The 24,915-nt window shown below is 43.4% G+C and overlaps 1 pseudogene; it reads left to right on the top strand.

The window, feature by feature from the left end:
• Positions 1–22,216, top strand: part of Gm15264 (predicted gene 15264) — a 38,162-nt pseudogene extending 15,946 nt beyond the window's left edge.

Below are 24,915 nucleotides of genomic sequence, written 5' to 3'. Positions count from 1 at the left end.
CTCTCATTTGCCAGTTTCTCAAGGATTGAGATCACAAGTGTAAACCAGTTTTTGGTCTTTTTGTGGTTTAAAATTTTCAAAAATTTTTATTTTATGTATGTGGGTGTTTTGCCTGTATATGTATACTGTGCACCACAGTGCCCATGTGTTCACAGTGTCCACAGAGGCCAGAAGAGGGAATCAGATACTCTTTAAGTGGAGTTATAGACAGTTGTAAGCCACCGTGTGGATGCTGGGATCTGAATCAGGTCTTCTGCAAGAGCAGCCAGGGCTCTTACGCTCTGAGCCATCTCTCCAGCACCACCCCACCATACACCCTAGTGTTTTCAGTCTCACTGTATAGCCAGGCTGGCCCTGACCTCTCTGCTTCTGTATCACAGATGTGCCCGTCCCAGAAGAGCATCCATCCTTTATGTATCTATGGGCCATTTGTATTCCTTTTTTATGTGTGTGAGTACACTGTCACTGTCTTCAGACATACCAGAAGAAGGCATCTGATTCCATTACAGATGGCTGTGAGCCATCATGTGGTTGCTGGGAATTAAACCTGGGACCTCTGGAAGAGCAGTCAGTGCTCTTAACCACTGAGCCATCTCTCTAGCTCTGTATTCCTTCTTAAGATTGCCTTTTTTGGCTTTTGCTGATCTCTTCATGATAGTCCTTAGCCACCGTCTGTTGGCTTTGTCCAGTATCCCTGACTGTTTGCTCTAAATGAAAGAGCCTGGCTGGGCAGTGGCCGAGCATGCCTTTAATCCCTGCACTCAGGAGGAAGTGGCCGGTGTCCAGAACAGTCAGGGCTACACAGAGAAACCCTGTCTCAAATAAGCAAACAAACAACACTTCCCACCCCCACCCTCCCTGTTTCTTAAAAAAAGGGAATCTGGAAGATTCCCTCGGTGGATCACCTGAATCCATTCAAGTGTCTTCAGAGAAGCTGTGGTGACAGAGGTGCCTGTCACTGCTAAATAAACTGTTCAAGGATCTATAAAGGCAGCCAGACATGCTGGTAAACTTCCATCTGATCTCAGTACTTGTGTGGCTGAGGTAGGTACATCTCTGAGAGTTTGAGGACAGTCTGGATTATATAGCAAGCTCAAGGCCAGCCAGGGTTATACGACGAGATTGTTGCCTTGAAACAAAACAAAACAAAACAAAACGAAACGAAACAAAACAAAACCAACAAAAAAGGAAAAAAAAACCAAAAGGTTATAAAAGAATAGTCAAGTGCTTGTAATATCATATAAAATGTGGAGTTTCGCCGTGTGTGGTGGCGCACGCCTTTAATCCCAGCACTTGGGAGGCAGAGGCAGGCAGATTTCGAGTTAGAGGCCAGCCTGGTCTACAAAGTGAGTTCCAGGACAGCCAGGGCTATACAGAGAAACCCTGTCTCGGAAAAAAAATGTGGAGTTTCTGCCTTCTTCTCTGCAATGAGCCTTGGTGGAGAAGGAGTATGACAAATGTTCCGTATAAGGCCTTGTATTTATTCTTTTATTCATTTTATATATGTATATACTGTGTCTTGAACATATCTACATCCCTTTCCCACAGCTCCTCCTTAACATGTCCCCCCTTTCTTAATTTATTTTATGTGTATTGGTATTTTGCCTGCATGTATGTCTTTGTGTAAGGGTATCAGATCCCCTGGAACTGGAGTTACAGACACTTGTGTGCTGCTGTGTGGGTACTGGGAATTGAACCCAGGTCCCTTGGAAGACCAGCCAGTGCTCTTAACTGCTGAGCCATCTCTCCAGCCTCTCTTCACCCACTTTCATACCTTCCTCAATCCACTGAGCCTTATTAGTGCTGCCTGCTGCCTGACTACTGACCGATCTTGTTGACTTGATGATGTGTCCAGGTGACCCCAGCTGCGTGTGTTCGAGAGCACAAAGGCCATATCATGTCCTGAAGACAGTATGTCAGGCCTTCCTTCTCATCCTCTGGTGCTTATGTGCTTTTTGCTGCCTCTTCCATGGTTATTTTACATTTTTATTTTATTCTTATTTATTTATCTTTGGTTTTGAGACATGGTCTTAACTATACAGCCTTGGATAGCCTGGAACTTGCTATGTAGATCAGGCTGGCCTTAAGCTCAAAGAGATCTGTTTGCTTCTGCTTCCTAAGCTGGAATTAAAGCTGCTCCAGTCTAGACAGATTGCTCTGTATGACCTGGTTTTGATTCCCAGCATCCACATAGCTGCTCACAACTGTTTGTAATTACAGTTCCAGAAGATCTAACACCCTTTCTGACCTCCTTGGGCACTGCATACATATGATATACTTAAATACATGCGGACAAAACACCCGTATACATTAAATAAAAAATAAGAGCCATTAAAATTTTAAGTCATGTGCCACCATGCCCAGCCATACATACATACATACATACATACATACATACATATATATATATATATATATGTGTATATATATATATATATATATACACACACACACACATATATTCTTATATGTACACTGTAGCTGTCTTCAGACACATCAGAAGAGGGCGTCAGATCTCTCATTACGGATGGTTGTGAGCCACCATGTGGTTCCTGGATTTGAACTCAGGACCTTCAGAAAAGTAGTCAGTGCTCTTCACTGCTGAGCCATCTCTCCAGCCCTCAGTCTTATATTTTAAAGACGGGTTCTCATGTAGTCCTTAGACATACTGTATGGTTGAGGATGACTTTGAATTTCTGATCTTCCTCAGTTTTCTATTTCCCAAATGCTGGGGTTACAGATGTGCAGCATTATGCCTGGTTTATAGGGTGCTGGGGATCAAACCCAGGTCCTCATGCATGGTAGGCAAGCTTTCTACTAGATGAATTACATCACTGACCTTCAACTTGAGCCTTGAAGGCTGAGTAGGATTTGTGTAAGGAGATGGGGTTAGGGGTTTAGTAGCAACTCTTCCAAATGCTATTCCTGTCCTACAAGGAGATGGAATGTGATCCAGGTACTGTTATGGATCATTTTGATCTATCAAATGAAAGATTTTCTTTAAGGTTTATTTATTTTTACATCATCTGTATGAGTGTTTTGTCTATACATATATATGTATATGTACCATGTATTGCATGTCTAGTGCCCATGGAGACCAGAAGAAGGCATTGGATACCTGGAACTGGAGTTACAGGTGGTTGTGAGCTGCTAACATGTGTGTAAGAACAAAACCCAAGTTTGCTCTTAGCCACTGAGCTGTCTCTCCAGCCACTATATTTTCTTATAAAACCTTTTTTATTATTTGTGTATGTGTGTGCATGTGCCAGTGTGTGTGTGTGTGTGTGAATGTGCCAGTGTGTATGTGTGTGATTGTGTATAGGACAGGACAGCTTTGTAGAGTTGTTTCTCTCTTTACACATTTACCCACTGAGCCATCTTGTGGCACCAAAGTTGTTTTTAAAGTGTGTGTGCATGTGAGAGGGAGAATAAACTGACAATCTACATAGGAGTTGATTTGAATAAATTTATTTATCTATGAATAATAGAATATTAGTTACCATTAAAAGTAGTTTTAGGGATGGAGAGATGGCTCAGAGGTTAAGAGCATAGACTCCTATTCCAGAGGTCCTGAGTTCAATTCCCAGCAACCACATGGTGGCTCACAGCCATCTGTAATGGGATCTGACGCCTTCTTCTGGTGTGTCTGAAGACAGCCACAGTGTACTCACAAACATAAAATGAATAATAAAATTTTTTAAAAAGTAGTTTTGGCTGAGGCAGCAGCATCACAAGTTCAAAGATGCCAGGCGTGGTGGCGCACGGCTTAAATCCCAGCACTTGATAGGCAGAGGCAGACAGATTTCTGAGTTCCAGGCCAGCCTGGTCTACAGAGTGAGTTCCAGGACAGCCAGGGCTACACAGAGAAACCCTGTCTCGAAAAACCAAAAAAAGAAAAACAAAACAAGTTCAAAGACAAGCTGGGCCACCAAGTGGATCCTGTCCTAAAAAAGTAGAGGACAGGATTCCCTATAACTCTTACTCTTTTCAAATTCCATCCAGTGTATTCCAGTGATTGACATGGACACCAACTGAGTGAACCACAGGGATCCCTTCCAGTGCTGCTTCAGAGTCAGAGTCACGCCTGCTCTCCTGCCTCCACCTTCTGATAGCTGCCAGCCTTTACTCTGTCTGTCTGTCTTTCTCTCTCTCTCTCTTTCTTTCTTTCTTTCTTTCTTTCTTTCTTTCTTTCTTTCTTTCTTTCTCTCTCTCTTTCTCTCTCTCTCTTTCTCTCTCTTTCTTTCTTCTTTCTTTTTCTCTCTCCTTTCTTTCTCTATTTCTTCCTCTCTCTCTCTTTCTCTCTCTCTCTCTCTCTCTCTCTCTCTCTCTCTCTCTCTCTCTCTTTCTTTCTCTTTCTTCCTTTTACATTTATTTTGTGCTAAATCTATTCCTAAACTGTAAGTCTTTTTCTTCTGTGCAGTCTCCTCTTCTGGCTTAGAAAGTTTATTCCTTTTCAGTGATGGTCAACTCCATGTGGCAGGGCAGCTCATATATGGATTAATAAGATCCTGAGTCTGATACTGGGTGCTTTGTTCACTTGGCTGTGTCAGTGACTGGAGAATTCACAGCTAAACCGTTAAGTTGAGCATTACTTCCTACATTTCTAAGCATGTGCAACAAAACTGTAGCAGTGTTTTTAGCAAACAATCCTGTCCAGCCCCGCTGTGGCCTGGGCACATCCACTGACACCAGCAGTGTAAGGTCAGAGTGGCAGACATGGCTCCTTTAAAGGGAACCTTTTACATAAGTACTTCATGGATTCCCCTGGCCTTTTGATAAACAAACTTCAGGTGGTCTGGACAGCTTCAGTATTCTTAAAGTGAACACAAAGACTTAAACCACTTGATTTGAATAACTTTGTAGGGATTTCTGGATCCAGAGGGTAGTAAACTATTTTCAACAGGTTACCACAGGCTGTGAAAAGAAGAGGGTGTCTCCATTTTTTTTCTCATTCATTCAAGAATAATACATAAATGAACTCGTATGGCATCTACCTTTTTTTTTTTTTTAATTTTTTCCTACTTGTAATTTTCTGGAGATTTCTAGAACATTTATCAGTATTTGTTTCTTTTTATTGCTGAATAATGTTCTAACATAATGGATTTACAAATTTAACAGTTCCCAGGGTTAGAGAGATGACTCAGCTGCCAGAGCACTGCTCTTCCAGAGGACCTGGGTTTGACTCCCACCACCCGCATGGTGGTGAAGTATCCTGGCTTCCTTGGTTATCATGTATGCACATGGTAGACTGATGTAGGGCAGGCAGAGCACCATACATGTAACATCAAGTGAAAGCACTGTCATCTGCTCTCTGGGTGGGACTGGATGGAATTGGCACTACTTCCTGAACAGTCTGTGAGCTGATAGAGTGGAGAGAACTCCTCAGGCCTGGTGAGTTAGTTCTGCTGTGAGAGTTCAGATTATATCCTGGCATTCTCAGGAGCTATAGTCTCACATTCATTTTGGATTCAGTGGCTCATAGTGGTAGAGGTTTTAATTTGTTGTTTTCTCTCTCATTTTTAGGAATTGGTTCATTTAATCTAAGTGATCAAATTTATGCTCAGAGTTGTTCATAGTATTACTTTATTCTTTTGATAGCTACAGGGATTTTTAGAAATATTTGTTTCATTATCTTGCAGTTGGGAGATGGCTTTGAAGCAAGATTTTACTGTATAGCCCAGACTCAAACTTACAATCCTCCTGCCTCTGCTACTCAGGTGCGAGGATTGCAGGTATGCTTCACCATGCCAGGGTTTATGTAATGCTGAGAACTGAACCTGGGACTTCACCCATCCTTGTCAAACATTCTACCAAGTGGTTCTGTACTTGTAGACCAGGCTGGCCTCCAATTCTCCTGCCTCTGAATCCTGAACTCTTTGAGTACAGGTGTATGCCACCATTTAATCTAGACAATTTCTCATTGTTATCCTTTCCCGGGGGTTCTAGATTGTGTCAAGCTGACAACTAAAACCAGCCATTGCAGTTTACAAGTCTGCCTTTCTCTTTACTAACTGGTAAGATGAATGTATATCAAAGAATTGTCTTAATTTTCTTGACTGAGATGGTGGTGCGTTCCTCTAATCCCAGCACAAAGACAGGCCACTCTCTGTGAGTTCAAGGCCAGCCTGGTCTGCACAACAAGTTCTAGGCTACATAATAAGAATTTGTCTCAAAAAGGCAAGTGCTGCCACATCTGACATTCTATGTTTTTCTAAAAGACAGATAAAATTGTATGTATGTGAATAGTGTGAAATGATAATCAGCTGATCATATGCTAATGCTAATCAGAATATGTGCTGCCTCTCATGGTTATCATTGTTGGTGAGAATGTGTCACTTTAGAAAACCTGTGGCAGGGAGGCTGGAGAGATGCTAGAGTTGAAGAGCACTGGCTGCTCTTGCAGAGGACCTGGATTTGGTTCCCAGTACCCACATGGTGACTCACAACTGTCCGTAACTTCAATTCCAAGTGATTTGATGCCCTCTTCTGGCCTCCAAGGCCACTGCACTCAGATGGTACACATGCTCATGTGCAAGAAAACCACTCATACACATAAAATTAAAAAAAAAAAATTGGCCGGGCGTGGTGGTGCACGCCTTTAATCCCAGCACTCGGGAGGCAGAGGCAGGCAGATTTCTGAGTTCGAGGCCAACCTGGTCTACAAAGTGAGTTCCAGGATAGCCAGGGCGACACAGAGAAACCCTGTTTCAAAAAACAAAACAAACAAACAAAAAATTTTTTTAAAAATTAAAACAAACAAAAAGTCTCTCCTGGAGCATGGGAGACCTGCTTGCCATGCAGTCAGGAGACCCCGAGTTTGATTCTTGATGGCAGTCCATGCCTGAAATCTCAGTGCTAGAGTCTGGGGACAGGAGATTTGGAGGTGCTTTGCTGGCTTTTCAACCTAGCCAAATTGGTGAGCTCCAGGGTCACTGAGTTCCCTTTGTCTCAAAAAATAAGGGGGACTCAGGACTTCAAGGACAGACTGCTCTAAATAGTGAGTTTCAGGACAGCTGGGGCTACATAGTGAGACTGTGCCAAACACCAGGGGTGGGCAACAGTTGAGGAAATTACCTGACATTGACCTTGAGCTTTCAAATGTATACACACACACACACACACACACACACACACACACACACACACACACACTGTAATTACTCAAATGCATACACACATATATATATATATATACACGCACACACATCTACTCAAGTGCAGACACACACACACACTAATCTACTCTGCTAATGTTTTTTGGTTTTAGAGTGATTGTAAGGGAGAGTATGCTGATGCATGGTGGTCAGAGGAGAGTTTGCAGGAATTGGTTCTCTCCTTTTACTGCAGAGATCATGGGGATTGAGTTAGGTCACCATGCTCAGGGACAAAAGCCATGCTGGTTAATCTTACTCGGTTTGCCAATCTGTTTCTCTCTTTTCAAAATACCTTTTTTATTTATTTATTTATTTATTTATTTATTTATTTATTTATTTATTTTATTGATTTTGAGATAGTGTCTCACTCCAGCTAGCTTTGTGGTTGTGGCCTGGAACTTTCTATGTAGATCTACTTGCTGTGCCACCGACATTAGTTCAAGGATGCTTTCATCCCTGGATGCCAAGCACACCCATCTTCTGAGGTTTGGGGTGCAGTCAAGTGGTAGAGCGCTACCATGGACAAGCAGTCTGGGTTCCATGTCTTCCTCCCACGCTCTCACTACCACGTCTGATGCTCACGCCGTCACACTTTGACAGTTCAAGCCCTTAGTTTTTTTTCCCATTGGAATTGAGGCTCAGAATGTCTCAGTCCCTCTGTGCATCCTAAATCCCTAGCCTGCTTTTCTCTCGTGTTTGTTTTCCTCTCTGAGGTCTCAGTGTCCCTACAGGTGTTTACTCTTCTGTGAGTTAGGAAAGAAACTCTCCTTTATCCTGTGAAATTAGGCAATCTCAGAGTCATACCCATTATTTTGCCTTCTGTAATTTAAACAACTTCCATATTCCTAATAGAGGCTCAGTTGGATTCAGGCTTTTGTTTCTTTGTTTGCTATTGGCTTGTTGTGTCTTTTTGAACACGTCTCACTTGTGTTACTCCAGGCTGGCCTTGAATCGATGATCTTCCTGCCTCAGCCTGTTAAATGCTAAAATCCTAGGTGTGTGTGTGTGTGTGTGTGTGTGTGTCTGTGTGTCCATTCCCAACTTGGAATTTAGGTATATTATTGTTTGGTTCTAGGGGTTATCCTAGGTTTCAAACACTTGCTAGCTGTTGTCAGGAGTAGAAACTCTGGTGTTAGGAGCCAAGTATGTTAGTGTACACGTGCAGTCTCAGCACTGGCCAAGCGGGACAGGAAAATCAGCAGTTCAGGGCTGTCTTGGGCAACATGAGGCCAGGCACCAAACAAAAAGACTACTGACTTGGAGCTAGCAGTCCAGGGATAATTTCTCCAATGTCTGAGGAAGAGTAATTTGTGCCTTGTGTTCCTGTGATCTGAGCATCAAGGTATGTCCCAGGAGCTACATGGAGCCATAGGCTTGTATAGTCATTCTCAGGTGTGTGGACAGAGGCCTGCTAGAGACCTAATATCCAGGGTGACCTGACATTGGGTGATCTGAGAATGCTTCTCTGGGGCTGTCTTTGAATAGGGAGAGACAGGCCTGCTGGAGAGGACACTCTGGCTGGTCGTTGTTGTGGGCTTGAAAGGTAAGGGGTCACTGTTGCTGTTGTTGTCATTACTAGGGCAGCGTGGACATTCTCAGGCTGACTCTCCAGAGTGAACTGACAGGAGATGAACTTGAGCACATAGCCCAGAAGGTATCATGGTGTCTGTTGGGGGCAAGGCCTCCTCTCAGCCAGTTCTTTCTTGCTGCTGGTACCTCACCTTAGTGTTGCCTGGAGCCACCTCTGTTGCTGCAAGCCCAAGAGCATCTCCTTTCAGACACACCCAGCTAGCTCAGCCTCCTGCTTTGGGAAGTGGGAGACACCCCCTCCTCCCACTAAAATGAAAGATATCCCAAGTTTTCTACTAACGTTCCTTGTCCTGTGTCCTTGTTGCTGTGTGGCTGCTCTTGGAGGGGAAAGGAGTCAAACTGAAGCTTCTTGTAGGTTTCGAGGTGTGGGTCAGGGCAGGAGATCCTCGTTGCTGTGTGGTTTCTGAGACTTCTCTCTGTCTCTTTGGCAGGCAGGCAGAAAGACCTATGCCATGGTGTCTGGCCACTCCTCAGGTCATTCTCTGGCTTCAGAACTGGTGGAGTCCCATGATGGCCATGAAGAGATCATTAAGATGAGCTCAGCCCACCCTCCTTTTTCTTTCTACTTTACCACTGCAGGTACACAAAGGGGGCTGCTGATTGACAGAGAGCTTGTAGGTAGAAAAGTGTGTGTGTGTGTGTGTGTGTGTGTGTGTGTGTGTGTGTGTGCGCGCACGCGCACACGTGCACTAGCTCCTACTCAGCTTCAGGGATTTTAATACCCAAAGTCCAGAGCCTGTAGTGAATGGCTTTGGCTGAACCTGGACCCAGGCATTGGGATGAACAGTTTTCTTTCTTTTTGAAAAATAATTTTCGAGTAAACTGGAGAGATAGCTCAATGGTTAAGCACTTACTGCTCTTGCAGAGGACCTAAGATGGGTTCCTAGCACCCATGTCAAGTGTCTCAAAACTGCCTGTAAATTCGGCATCAAGAAATCTGATATCCTCTTCAGGCCTCCATAGGCAACTGGACTCATGTGTACAGTCTCCTATGCAGACATAAATACATACACATAATTAAAAACTTAAAAATATGTGGATAGGGAAATCGCTTTGAGCTTAAGAGCATTGGCTGCTGTTCCAAAGGATGTGGTTCAAGTCCCAGAACCTACATGGCAGCTCCCAATTGTATGTAACTCTAGTTCCAGGGAATCTAATGCCCTCTTCTGGCCTCATAGGGCACCTGACACATTTAGTAGTATACAGACATTCATGTTGGCAAAATAGTGCATATAAATAAAAAGTAGACTCGAGCACCGGGGTACCTTGCCATCGGAGTCACCCGATACCCGCAAGGACCCACACAGGAATCCCCACGGGATCCTAAGACCTCTGGTGAGTGGAACACAGCGTCTGCCCCAATCCAATCTCGCGGAACCTGAGACTCGGTAAATAGGGAAGCAGACTACCCAGGCCTGACCTGGGGCACAAGTCCCTTCCGCCCCACTCGAGCAACGGGGTACCTTGCCAGCGGAGTCGCCTGACACCCGCAAGGGCCCACACAGGATTCCCCATGGGATCCTAAGACCTCTGGTGAGTGGAACACAGCGTCTGCCCCAATCCAATCTCTCGGAACCTGAGACTGCGGTAAATAGGGAAGCAGACTACCCAAGCCTGACCTGGGGCACAAGTCCCTTTCACTCCACTCGAGCACTGGGGTACCTTGCCAGCAGAGTCGCCTGACACCCGCAAGGGCCCACACAGGATTCCCCACGGGATCCTAAGACCTCTAGTGAGTGGAACACAACTTCTGCCAGGAGGCAGGTTCGAACACCAGATATCTGGGTACCTTCCCTGCAAGAAAAGAGCTTGCCTGCAGAGAATACTCTGCCCACTGAAACTAAGGAGAGAGCTAGCCTCCCAGGTCTGCTTATAGAGGCTAACAGAGTCACCTGAAGAACAAGCTCTTGCCAGAGACAACTATAACAGCTAGCTTCAGAGATTACCAGATGGCGAAAGGCAAACGTAAGAATCCTACTAACAGGGCTGGAGAGATGGCTCAGTGGTTAAGAGCACCGACTGCTCTTCTGAAGGTCCAAAGTTCAAATCCCAGCAACCACATGGTGGCTCACAACCATCCGTAACAAGATGATGCCCTCTTCTGGAGTGTCTGAAGACAGCTACAGTGTGCTTACATTAAATAAATAAATAAATAAATAAATAAATAAATAAATAAAATCTTTAAAAAAAAAAAAAGAATCCTACTAACAGAAATCAAGACCACTCACCACCACTCACCATCATCAGAACGCAGCACTCCCACCCCACCTAGTCCTGGGCACCCCAACACAACCGAAAATCTAGACCCAGACTTAAAAACATTTCTCATGATGATGATAGAGGACATCAAGAAGGACTTTCATAAGTCACTTAAAGAATTACAGGAGAGCACTGCTAAAGAGTTACAGGCCCTTAAAGAAAAGCAGGAAAACACAACCGAACAGGTAGAAGTCCTTAAAGAAAAACAGGAAAACACATCCAAACAGGTGATGGAAATGAACAAAACCATACTAGAACTAAAAAGGGAAGTAGACACAATAAAGAAAACCCAAAGCGAGGCAACGCTGGAGATAGAAACCCTAGGAAAGAGATCTGGAACCATAGATGCGAGCATCAGCAACAGAATACAAGAAATGGAAGAGAGACTCTCAGGTGCAGAAGATTCCATAGAGAACATCAACACAACAGTCAAAGAAAATACAAAATGCAAAAGGATCCTAACTCAAAACATCCAGGAAATCCAGGACACAATGAGAAGACCAAACCTACGGATAATAGGAGTTGATGAGAATGAAGATTTTCAAGTTAAAGGACCAGCTAATATCTTCAACAAAATAATAGAAGAAAACTTCCCAAACATAAAGAAAGAGATGCCCATACAAGAAGCCTACAGAACTCCAAATAGACTGGACCAGAAAAGAAATTCCTCCCGACACATAATAATCAGAACAACAAATGCACTAAATAAAGATAGAATATTAAAAGCAGTAAGGGAGAAAGGTCAAGTAACATATAAAGGAAGGCCTATCAGAATTACACCAGACTTTTCAACAGAGACTATGAAAGCCAGAAGAGCCTGGACAGATGTTATACAGACACTAAGAGAACACAAATGCCAGCCCAGGCTACTATACCCGGCCAAACTCTCAATTACCATAGATGGAGAAACCAAAGTATTCCACGACAAAACCAAATTCACACATTATCTTTCCACGAATCCAGCCCTTCAAAGGATAATAACAGAAAAGAAGCAATACAAGGACGGAAATCACGTCCTAGAACAAGCAAGAAAGTAATCCCTCAACAAACCAAAAAGAAGACAGCCACAAGAACAGAATGCCAACTCTAACAACAAAAATAAAAGGAAGCAACAATTACTTTTCCTTAATATCTCTTAATATCAATGGACTCAATTCCCCAATAAAAAGACATAGACTAACAGACTGGCTACACAAACAGGACCCAACATTCTGCTGCTTACAGGAAACCCATCTCAGGGAAAAAGACAGACACTACCTCAGAGTGAAAGGCTGGAAAACAATTTTCCAAGCAAATGGTATGAAGAAACAAGCTGGAGTAGCCATCCTAATATCTGATAAAATTGACTTCCAACCCAAAGTCATCAAAAAAGACAAGGAGGGGCACTTCATACGCATCAAAGGTAAAATCCTCCAAGAGGAACTCTCAATTCTGAATATCTACGCTCCAAATGCCAGGGCAGCCACATTCATTAAAGACACTTTAGTAAAGCTCAAAGCACACATTGCACCTCACACAATAATAGTGGGAGACTTCAACACACCACTTTCATCAATGGACAGATCGTGGAAACAGAAACTAAACAGGGACACAGTGAAACCAACAGAAGTTATGAAACAAATGGACCTGACAGATATCTACAGAACATTTTATCCTAAAACAAAAGGATATACCTTCTTCTCAGCACCTCACGGGACCTTCTCCAAAATTGACCATATAATTGGTCACAAAACAGGCCTCAACAGATACAAAAATATTGAAATTGTCCCATGTATCCTATCAGACCACCATGGCCTAAGACTGATCTTCAATAACAACATAAATAATGGAAAGCCAACATTCACATGGAAACTGAACAACACTCTTCTCAATGATACCTTGGTCAAGGAAGGAATAAAGAAAGAAATTAAAGACTTTTTAGAGTTTAATGAAAATGAAGCCATAACGTACCCAAACCTATGGGACACAATGAAAGCATTTCTAAGAGGGAAACTCATAGCTCTGAGTGCCTCCAAGAAGAAACGGGAGAGAGCACATACTAGTAGCTTGACAACACATCTAAAAGCTCTAGAAAAAAAGGAAGCAAATTCACCCAAGAGGAGTAGATGGCAGGAAATAATCAAACTCAGGGGTGAAATCAACCAAGTGGAAACAAGAAGAACTATTCAAAGAATTAACCAAACGAGGAGTTGGTTCTTTGAGAAAATCAACAAGATAGATAAACCCTTAGCTAGACTCACTAGAGGGCACAGGGACAAAATCCTAATTAACAAAATCAGAAATGAAAAGGGAGACATAACAACAGATCCTGAAGAAATCCAAAACACAATCAGATCCTTCTACAAAAAGCTATACTCAACAAAACTGGAAAACCTGGACGAAATGGACAAATTTCTGGACAGATACCAGGTACCAAAGTTGAATCAGGATCAAGTTGACCATCTAAACAGTCCCATATCCCCTAAAGAAATAGAAGCAGTTATTAATAGTCTCCCAGCCAACAAAAGCCCAGGACCAGACGGGTTTAGTGCAGAGTTCTATCAGACCTTCAAAGAAGATCTAATTCCAGTTCTGCACAAACTATTTCACAAAATAGAAGTAGAAGGTACTCTACCCAACTCATTTTATGAAGCCACTATTACTCTGATACCTAAACCACAGAAAGATCCAACAAAGATAGAGAACTTCAGACCAATTTCTATTATGAATATCGATGCAAAAATCCTCAATAAAATTCTCACTAACCGAATCCAAGAACACATTAAAGCAATCATCCATCCTGACCAAGTAGGTTTTATTCCAGGGATGCAGGGATGGTTTAATATACGAAAATCCATCAATGTAATCCATTATATAAACAAACTCAAAGAGAAAAACCACAAGATCATCTCGTTAGATGCAGAAAAAGCATTTCACAAGATCCAACACCCATTCATGATAAAAGTCTTGGAAAGATCAGGAATTCAAGGCCCATACCTAAACATGATAAAAGCAATCTACAGCAAACCAGTAGCCAACATCAAAGTAAATGGAGAGAAGATAGAAGCAATCCCACTAAAATCAGGGACTAGACAAGGCTGCCCACTTTCTCCCTACCTTTTCAACATAGTACTTGAAGAATTAGCCAGAGCAATTTGACAACAAAAGGTGATCAAGAGGATACAAATTGGAAAAGAGGAAGTCAAAATATCACTTTTTGCAGATGATATGATAGTATATATAAGTGACCCTAAAAATTCCACCAGAGAACTCCTAAACCTGATAAACAGCTTCGGTGAAGTAGCTGGATATAAAATAAACTCAAACAAGTCAATGGCCTTTCTCTACACAAAGAATAAACAGGCTGAGAAAGAAATTAGGGAAACAACACCCTTCTCAATAGTCACAAATAATATAAAATATCTCGGAGTGACTCTAACTAAGGAAGTGAAAGATCTGTTTGATAAAAACTTCAAGTCTCTGAAGAAAGAAATTAAAGATCTCAGAAGATGGAAAGATCTCCCATGCTCATGGATTGGCAGGATCAACATTGTAAAAATGGCTATCTTGCCAAAAGCAATCTACAGATTCAATGCAATCCCTATCAAAATTCCAACTCAATTCTTCAACGAATTAGAAGGAGCAATTTGCAAATTCATCTGGAATAACAAAAAACCTAGGATAGCAAAAACTCTTCTCAAGGATAAAAGAACCTCTGGTGGAATCACCATGCCTGACCTAAAGCTTTACTACAGAACAATTGTGATAAAAACTGCATGGTACTGGTATAGAGACAGACAAGTAGACCAATGGAATAGAATTGAAGACCCAGAAATGAACCCACACACCTATGGTCACTTGATCTTCGACAAGGGAGCTAAAACCAAAAGACAGCATTTTCAACAATTGGTGCTGGCACAACTGGTTGTTACCATGTAGAAGAATGCGAATCGATCCATACCTATCTCCTTGTACTAAGGTCAAATCTAAGTGGATCAAGGAACTTCACATAAAACCAGAGGCACTGAAACTTATAGAGGAGAAAGTGGGGAAAAGCCTTGAAGATATGGGCACAGGGGAAAAACTCCTGAACAGAACAGCAATGACTTGTGCTGTAAGATCGAGAATTGACAAATGGGACCTAATGAAACTCCAAAGTTTCTGTAAGGCAAAAGACACCGTCAATAAGACAAAAAGACCACCAACAGATTGGGAAAGGATCTTTACCTATCCTAAATCAGATAGGGGACTAATATCCAACATATATAAAGAACTCAAGAAGGTGGACTTCAGAAAATCAAATAACCCCATTAAAAAATGGGGCTCAGAACTGAACAAAGAATTCTCACCTGAGGAATACCGAATGGCAGAGAAGCACCTGAAAAAATGTTCAACATCCTTAATCATCAGGGAAATGCAAATCAAAACAACCCTGAGATTCCACCTCACACCAGTTAGAATGGCTAAGATCAAAAATTCAGGTGACAGCAGATGCTGGTGTGGATGTGGACAAAGAGGAACACTCCTCCATTGTTGGTGGGATTCCAGGCTTGTACAACCACTCTGGAAATCAGTCTGGCGGTTCCTCAGAAAATTGGACATAGTACTACCGGAGGATCCAGCAATACCTCTCCTGGGCATATATCCAGAAGATGTCCCAACCGGTAAGAAGGACACATGCTCCACTATGTTCATAGCAGCCTTATTTATAATAGCCAGAAGCTGGAAAGAACCCAGATGCCCCTCAACAGAGGAATGGATACAGAAAATGTGGTACATCTACACAATGGAGTACTACTCAGCTATTAAAAAGAATGAATTTATGAAATTCCTAGCCAAATGGATGGACCTGGAGGGCATCATCCTGAGTGAGGTAACACATTCACAAAGGAACTCACACAATATGTACTCACTGATAAGTGGATATTAGCCCAAAACCTAGGATACCCAAGATACAAGATACAATTTGCTAAACACATGAAACTCAAGAAAAATGAAGACTGAAGTGTGGACACCATGCCCCTCCTTAAAAGTGGGAACAAAACACCCATGGAAGGAGTTACAGAGACAAAATTTGGAGCTGAGACGAAAGGATGGACCATGTAGAGACTGCCATATCCAGGGATCCACCCCATAATCAGCATCCAAACACTGACACCATCGCATACACTAGCAAGATTTTATCGAAAGGACCCAGATGTAGCTGTCTCTTGTGAGACTATGCCAGGGCCTAGCAAACACAGAAGTGGATGCTCACAGTCAGCTAATGGATGGATCACAGGGCTCCCAATGGAGGAGAAAGTACCTAAGGAGCTAAAGGGATCTGCAACCCTATAGGTGGAACAACATTATGAACTAACCAGTACCCCGGAGCTTTTGACTCTAGCTGCATATGTATCAAAAGATGGCCTAGTCGGCCATCACTGGAAAGAGAGGCCCATTGGACACGCAAACTTTATATGCCCCAGTACAGGGGAACGCCAGGGCCAAAAAGGGGGAGTGGGTGGGTAGGGGAGTGGGGGTGGGTGGGTATGGGGGACTTTTGGTATAGCATTGGAAATGTAAATGAGCTAAATACCTAATAAAAATGGAAAAAAAAAGTTATTTTTTAACTAAAACAACTTTATAATATAATAATATATAGTTAGACAATTTACATGTGACACAGTCAGTGGTTTCTAGTGTAATCATTGAGTTGTTCAAACATCATCACTTTAAATTCCAGGTTTTTTTTTTCTCGTTTTGTTTTTTTGCTTTGTTTTTAATTAAAGACCAGATCTGTGTAATCCTGTTTTAACCTTAAATTCTCAGTATTTATTCTGCCTTAGTCTCCTGAGTCCTGGAACTTCAGATGTATAGCATTAGGCCTGGCTTCAGTTCAGAAACATTTCTCCAGCTCTGGCTACAACTTAATATATTTCTGGACTTGCCTATTTTGGATTCTTCTATATACAGAGTCGATAACACGTGACCTATTTTTCAGTTTGTTTCCTTCTTTAATATGTCTATTTTTAATTAATATGTTAATTGTATGTATTAATGGGACTCAGTGTGACCTTTCCATGCATGCCTGCACTTAGCATATTTCATGCTTGTATCAGTAACCTTCTAATTTGCCCATTAGTCCCTATGTCAGTGCCATCCTGATTATCGATTACTGTAATTTTGTAGCTAATTTTGAAAATGTCCTTTAAGGTTTTTTGGTTGGTGCTCAGGGTTCCTAACACTCCTCTGTGGGCTTTAATCCCAGTTTACCAGTTTTTGCAAAGAAGCCAGCTCAAAGGGATGGAGAGATGGCTCAGTGGCTAAGAGAACTGCTTGTTCTTGCAGAGGACTAGGGTTCAGTTCCTCGTAACCATGGTGGTTCACAACTGTCTGAAACTCCAAGTGCAGGAGAGCCAGCACCTTTTTCTGACTTCATAGGCACGTGGTGTACATGCATACATGCAGACAGAACATTTATACACATAATATAAGTAAATCTCTTTTAAAAGGGAGCTGGCTAGAGTTTTAATAGGAATGTGTTGAATCTGAATTTTTTTTTTTTTTGGTTTTTCGAGACAGGGTTTCTCTGTGTAGCCCTGGCTGTCCTGGAACTCACTCTGTAGATCAGGCTGGCCTCGACCCCGAGATTTGCCTGCCTCTGCCTCCCAAGTGCTGGGACTAAAGGCGTGCGCCAGAAATTAATTTTTTAAGGTTTTCTTTATTTTTTTTACAATAACTAGTTTGTAAATTTCAAAATAGAAAACCTAATTTATTTTGCTATTTAAAATATTTATTTTAGATTTTATTCATTTGATTCTGTGTGCACAAGCATTTTGCTCCATGTCTGTGTACCGTGTGTGTACCTGGCCTGGTGCCCACATATCTCAGATGGGGGCATCAGCATCCCGTGGAACTGGAGCTGCAGATGGCTGTGAGTTGCCATGTGGGTGCTGGGGACCAAACCTCGGTCCTCTGCAAGAACAAGTGTTATAACTGTTGATCCGTCTTTCTAGCCTCTCCCCCATTTTGCTATATTCTTGATATAAGTAAGGTCTGACATTAGAGGCTAGGCTAGATTGGAGCTTGCTCTGTAAGGTTGGCCTCAACTCTTGATTCTCCAGCCTCTGCATTCCAAGTGCTGGGTTAAAATACATGTTCCACCATACTGGGCTTTGGAATCTATTATTATTTTTCAGATAGGATTTCACTCTTAGTTCATACTGACCTAGAACTCTTGCCTTAACTTCCCAAATGATGGGATTACAAGTGTGAGCTCCCACATCCAATTGTAAATGGAATTTTATTATTTTATGTAGGTATTTGTGTGAGCATTTGTCAGTGTGGGTGTATATGGATGCATGTACTTTTGTGCCTGTGCACATATGCAAACGCCAGAAGAAGCCATTGGGTGTCACTGTCTGCCTTTTCTTTTGAGGCAGACAGTGACTCTTCCCTAAACCTGAGGCCTGTGCGTTCTCAGCTAAACTGGAGGAAGCCAGCAAGCCCTGGTGATCTTCCTGTCTGTGCCCAGCTTGGAGCTGGGGTCACAGGTACTTGTGGGGAAGCCAGCTTGTCACCTTGGTGCTAGAATCTCAACTCCAGTCCTCATGGTTTCAGAGAAGTGCTCTTAACCATTGAGTCACCATCTCTCCAGCTCCTGTAAATGAGATGCCATCTTTGGATTGCTAATTGCTAGAATATCGGGAGAGAGCCAGTTTTACACTGAGGTAGTGTCTTTTAGCCTTGCTGCTCTAGAATTGTCATCTGTGGGGTTTCTTAGGCTGTTCTCTCTGCAAGGTTACAACATCTACAAATCAGAATTGTTTACTTATTCCTTCTCAAATGGAATGCTGTTCATTACTTTATTTTCTTTCCTTACTCAAAAGAATTGCATGCTTCTTGAAGAGGACAGTGCTGTCCCATAATCTAGCAGGGTAACCATTGTAAACATTGTGCTGTATACCCTCCTAGAAATACATGTGCACTTTTTAAAAAGAGAAAATCAAATTGTGATGGTATACTCTGTTCTCTCAACCCCTCCCACACTTATAACACATTGTACCATCTTCTGTGTCTGTATCTCTTGTTTTACTGGCTGCATAATATTCCACTAAAGACTTACTAACAGTCAGAGACGTCTCCTCAGCTGGAAAATGCTGACCTATGCTGAGCAGAGCATTAAATCCCTCCCTCGGTTGGTAGTGCTTGTCTTGCATGAGTGGTGCCTGCATTTGGTCCCCAGTACTGCTACCCAGAGTAATGGGGACCCATTTTTAACTCTGCTAAGCTGAATCACCAGATAGTCACCTGGTGTGTTCCTTCCTCCTGAGTATGGGGCTATGTGTTTCTTAACTAAACAGTGCAGGTGTACTTGAAAGGGAGGTCTGGGGACAAGATGACCCATGAGAAGAACATCGACCAGCTGAAGAGTGAGGTCCAGTACATCCAGGAGGTGCGGACCCCTTTCCTTGGACGGAATACCTACATGTCCTGAACCTTAGATTTTCAGAGCTACCTTTTTTTATGGGTTCTGATGGTTTTCCCTTCTGTTCCTTTTATGTCACTTAAGTTCCCCCATGCTATGCTTTTTTTTTTTTTTTTTTTTTTTTTTTTTTTTTTTTGGAGACAGGGTTTCTCTGTGTAGCCCTGGCTGTCCTGGAACTCACTTTGTAGTCCAGGCAGGCCTCAAACTCAGAGATCTGCCTGCCTCTGCCTCCCAAGTGCTGGGATTAGAGCCGTGCACCACCACCCCCCGGCCCCTATGCTCTCCTGTGCATCAAATTATATTTATTTATACATTTTTACTTGTTACTTGGTTTTTTGAGACTGGATCTCTCTGTGAAGCCATGACTGTCCTGGAACTCTATGCCGACTGGGTTGGCCTTGAACTTAAAGAGATCTGAAAGACGCTGTCACAAAACATTTTTGACCTTTTCAATCTCATCTATTAATCAACCCACTCTGTCATCTGTTTGGTTGTAATCTCACCTTCCCCAGTCTTTCCCTGCCCCTGCCTGGCTTCTTAGCACTTACTACTGGATTCTGTAGTGCACATCTTATTTGTCTTTTGTGTCCCATGTCTTCTCAACTAGCATGTCAGCACTGCCAGAGGAGGCGATTAATATATCTGGTTTGTACAAGAGAGGTTGGGTTGTCAGCCCCATTGAACACAATTCCTCTGTCTGCAGCCACTGTTAGAACCATGCCAGACTGAGAATAATATGGGTTGGGGAAGTGACCCAAAGGTGTTTCCTTTCCCTACCCTGAATCTCAAGTGCCAGGCCTTCTTCCCCAGGCCAGGAACTGCCTGCAGAAGCTCCGGGAGGATATCAGTAGCAAGCTTGACAGGAGTCCAGGAGACCCTCTGCGTCAGCAGGAGATACAGGTACGTTGGAATGGCGCTGACTCTCAAGACATGGTCAGGAAGGGAGAGTGTATCAGGGATCTGGTTTCCTGAAAATTATCAGAGTTTGTGTTCCCAGTACATAGTCATAGACAGTCAACTATGGATGCAAACTTCTTATAAGTTGATCTTGCTGAACTTGGGTGAACCTAAGTAAAATGGAAGTCTTTTTTTTTAATAAAGATTTTTGTCTGTGTTAATTTCATCTCTCAATCAATCTCTCCCTCTCTCTCTCTCTTTCCCCATCTCTCTCTCCATTGAGATAAGGTCTTTCTGTGTAGCCCTAGCTATCCTAGAACTTACTATGTAAACCATGATGGCTTCTAACACAAAGCGATCCACTAGCCTCTGCCTTTCAAATGCTGGGATTAGAGATGGACACCACCATACCCAGCTAAGATTTATTATTTTCATTTTATATGTATGAACGTTTCCTTGCCCTTGTTTGCATACCATGCATGTGCCTAGTGTCCCAGGAGGCCAAAAGAGTGTTAGGTTCCTGGAACTGACATTAGAGATGGTTATGTGCTGCATATGGGTGCTGGGAACCAAAGTCAGGTCCTCTGCAAGTGTGGCCACCTCCTCAGTCCAAAAGTGGAAATCTTGATCCAGTCCTGCCTCAGCCCTGGACTCCTTAGGGGTTCACCATTCTTCCCCTGTGTCCCTAGCCTGGCCTAGGATGTAGGATGTGGAAGCATCAACAGTGGAGGGACAAACAGTGTATAAATCTAATCTGAGAGGCTAGTGTGGGATTCTAGCTGTTTCAAAGTTCCAGGAAAGGAGTGTTCTCAGAAGTAGGGAATGCCTTGTCGACCTCTCACTTGGGCTCCTGAGATCAGACTTCTGTCTCCTTTGTTTGCCTTTTGGTTTGAGTCAGATGGCCTTTCTCCAGAAGCCTCCTCCCTGTCGGGAAGGGAACAGTGGCCTAGTAGCTGGTGCAGGGTGGGTTCCTTGTTGTCTTGACTGGGTTTCCTGTTGTGACTGTTTCCACCTTTACTTTGCCTTAGCTGAAGCAGCACTGCAGAGGCAGTTGTCACACCTGTCTGGTGAGAGGCACCAGAGTATTGTGTGCAGAGTCAGGCCACAAAGCCCAGGCCTCTTGTTGGCACAGATAGCAGTCGTCGTGTGGTGAGCAGTCTGGCTTTGGGTTAGATAGGATCATAGCAAAAGCTTTCTTTTTGATGGATGCTTGGTCAAAACCTGTCAGGATCCCCACCACAGAGAGCGCAGTGTTTATGGCAGGCAGCAGCTTGTACTCCTGGGAGGGACGAGTCTCACACGGTTTCCAGTCCACTGCAGGCATTAGCCTGAGGTCTGTTTCGTCCACCCCACAGGTTATAGTTCCCTCAAGGCCATTTTCCGACCCTCTACTTTCTGTTTTCTCGTGGAGCAGTGGAAATCTGTCTCCCTCCCTTGCTCCTCTCCTCTCTTCTGTTTGTCTCCATTCCACCCTTTTCCTGCTTCCCACTTCTTCCCTCCTTTTCCCCCCCTCTCTCTTTCCCTATAAGATTAAAAAATGTTTTCACCTTTATTTTGCATGTGAGCCAGCACACATGTAAATGTGTATGTGCATGCACTTATGCCACAACACACATGTGGATGTCAAGGGACAACTTGTGGGAGTTCTGGGGATTGAACTCAGATTGTCAGATTTGGTGGCAAGTGCCTCTGGGCCATCTCGCTGGTTTGTACCATTTGACGTCTTAGAAATATAATGCTTCAAAATTCTTTGCTTGGTTAAATTGTTTTTAACTCCTGATTTTATTTTCTTTTAACAGGTGGTACTAGAAAAGCCAAATGGCTTTAGTCAGAGTCCCATGACTCTCTACAGTAGCCCACCTGAGGTAGGTAACAGGGCTGGCCATCCCACCTCATACTTATTTGGTATAAAAAGTAAACAACAAAGACAAAAAAGGCAAAAATACCCTAAGCTAACTGCTTAGAAGCAACGACTGTTGGTAGGGGGGGTCCTCCTACAGCATCATCTCTGATTGGCTGCTCCTTGGATGAACAATGAAAGCTTTAAAGGAGTTGATGCCTTGGTCCTCTCCCAGGAGATGAGGACAACTGTTCTGAGGTGTGGTCTGAGCAGGAGGACTTTATTTTAATGTTCATGAGTATTTTTCGAGTGTGCCACATTTATGTCCCACAGAGGGTCGAAGAGGTTGTTTGATCTCCTGGAACTAGTGTCTCAGACAGATGTGAACCATTATGTAAATGCTGGGAGCTGAACTTGGATCCTCCTTGGTGGGGACAGGAGGTGTGGCAGGAATAACTCTTAACTGCTAAGCCATCTCTCCAGCCTAGCATCAGGTGGAAAGCAGAGGTGGGATTCCTGGAGTAAACTCGCTAGCAAGGATAGTGGTATTGGTAAGGTAAGCTCTGTGTTGGATTGGGAGATCCTGTCTCAGAAAGTGGAAGAGTTGGTGAAGGATTTGTGACATCAGCCTCAGACCTCCATGCATGTGCACACAGGTGCACAAACACACCCTCATATATGCGAACACACATCTCCTCTCTCTTTCCCTCTCCCTCCTCCCTACCCCCTCGCTGACATACACACACACACACATACACACACACACTCACACTTGCCTAAGTTGGGTGGGGGGACAACCTGCTGTTTTTGGTTTTTTGAGATAAAGTCTATGAAGCCCCGGCTATCCTGAAACTAGATTGTAGACGAGGCTGTTGTCAAACTCACTGAGCTCTGCCTGTCTCTACCTTCCAAGGGCTGGGATTAAAGGCGTGAAGCCTGTGCCGCTGCACCTGGTTGGGGTTTTGAATCTCGGGCCTTTGTGTACTTGGAGCAGACACTTCACCACAGAGCTGCATGAACAGCTCAAAAAGTGGGGAGAAAGCCGGGCATGGTGGTGCATGCCTTTAATCCCAGCCGTGAGTGGGCAGAGGCAGGCGGATTTCTGAGTTCGAGGCCAGCCTGGTCTACAAAGTGAGTTCCAGGACAGCCAGGGCTACACAGAGAAACCCTGTCTCGAAACAAAACAAAACAAAACAAAACAAGGAAACAAACGAAAAAAGCTGGGAGAAAAGTTCCCTTCTACATCCTAACCAGCCACAAATGATCTGGTTTCTCTGTATCTTACCAGTTTATTTCCTCCTCTTCTCCTCCTCCCCCCTCCTTCTCACCATCCTCACTTTGGTGCTGAAAATTGAAGCTGTCCTATGGTTGTAAATGCACTCCATCACTGAGAGATTGTCATGGAGTTTGAGATCACCGGGAAACAATCACACCAGACTCAATTCAGATTATAATTTGCCAGATTTATTAAAGCTGCCAGCAGGTTGCAGTCTCTAATCCAATTCAGAGTTGTGCTGCCCAGAGCAGGGTAAGGAGAAAATCACAATTACTTCATTTCTGAAGAATTCCAGCTATGTGAGGAACTGCCTTACTCTCTGTCCCCTGCACAGAGATAAGTGAGTTTACAGAAGCCAGAGCAAACAGTTAATCATTTTACAACAGACACACAATTCTGAGAAGGGGCAGGGAGTCAGGGAATTTATCTGTTAGGAATTTAGAATGTGTGCCTAGCACAAAATGGAGTTTTCCTTAGCCATTACCTATACCTCTAGTTTTATTTTTATATTTTTTAGTTAAGCCATCCTAATAAGAGTGTAGTGATAGCACATTTTGAGGTGTGTGTATTATTATTTTTATTATTATTATTATGCCGCAGCAGTGTGCAGCCCAGGCCACCTGCAGCTCACAGTCCTCCTGCATCAGCTTCCCAAGTGCTGGGAATAGCAGGTGTGTGCTATGAACCCTGGCTTGATTTTCTATGGCCGAGTTGTAAATTTTCAATTTTCTGTGCATTTTATTTAGATGCATGTCTTTTCTCACATATTTCATAAATACTTGAAATATAACCCCAGATGTCTTAAGCAGTTTCCTTCCTTTCTGCCATGACAGGTGCTCCAAGGTTTGTCCTGTTGACTGGGACACACGCAGTCTGATGAGTTGCTTTGATTGTCCTAGGCATAACTGGATTAGCCGCCCCTGGCCCGTCGGCTATGCCCACTTTGGGTGTGTCTGTGTAGGGGCTTCCAGAGAGAGTAACTGAGGGATGTCTACTGCATGGTCTCATCTAGTGGGCGGAATAAAAGGGCAAGTGAAGCCATCTGAGCAATGCCTTTGCCCTTTCTGTCTCCAAATCTGCTGAGATAGGAGCGGCCACTCTCCTGCTCCTGAGCCTTCTCCACCAGTAAGGGCTGCGAGCACTTATCCACAGGGGAAAACAAGCTGCTGCTTGTCAGCTATTTCACTATAGCAACAGGAAACGTAACTAACAGAAACCTGTGCTGGGAGTGGGGTCTCTACTGTGTTTCCTGACCGCATGCTATGCAGGCCTGGATGGGGTATTTAGAACTGTTTTGTGGAATGTACAAGGATTTAGAGCTGTGAGCTAGGGAAGCCCTGGAATGCTGTAAGCAGGGATCAATCGTGTGTGTGTGTGTGTGTGTGTGTGTGTGTGTGTGTGTGTGTGTGTGTGTGCACTCGTGTGCACGCGCGCACGCAGTGGCGGTTCA

The sequence above is a fragment of the Mus musculus genome, chromosome 3 (assembly GCF_000001635.26).
Source record: "Mus musculus strain C57BL/6J chromosome 3, GRCm38.p6 C57BL/6J".
In the NCBI taxonomy this organism is placed as follows: Eukaryota; Metazoa; Chordata; class Mammalia; order Rodentia; family Muridae; genus Mus; species Mus musculus.
Note: the sequence above shows the minus strand (reverse complement) of the source record. Positions and strands in the feature narration are given on the sequence as shown.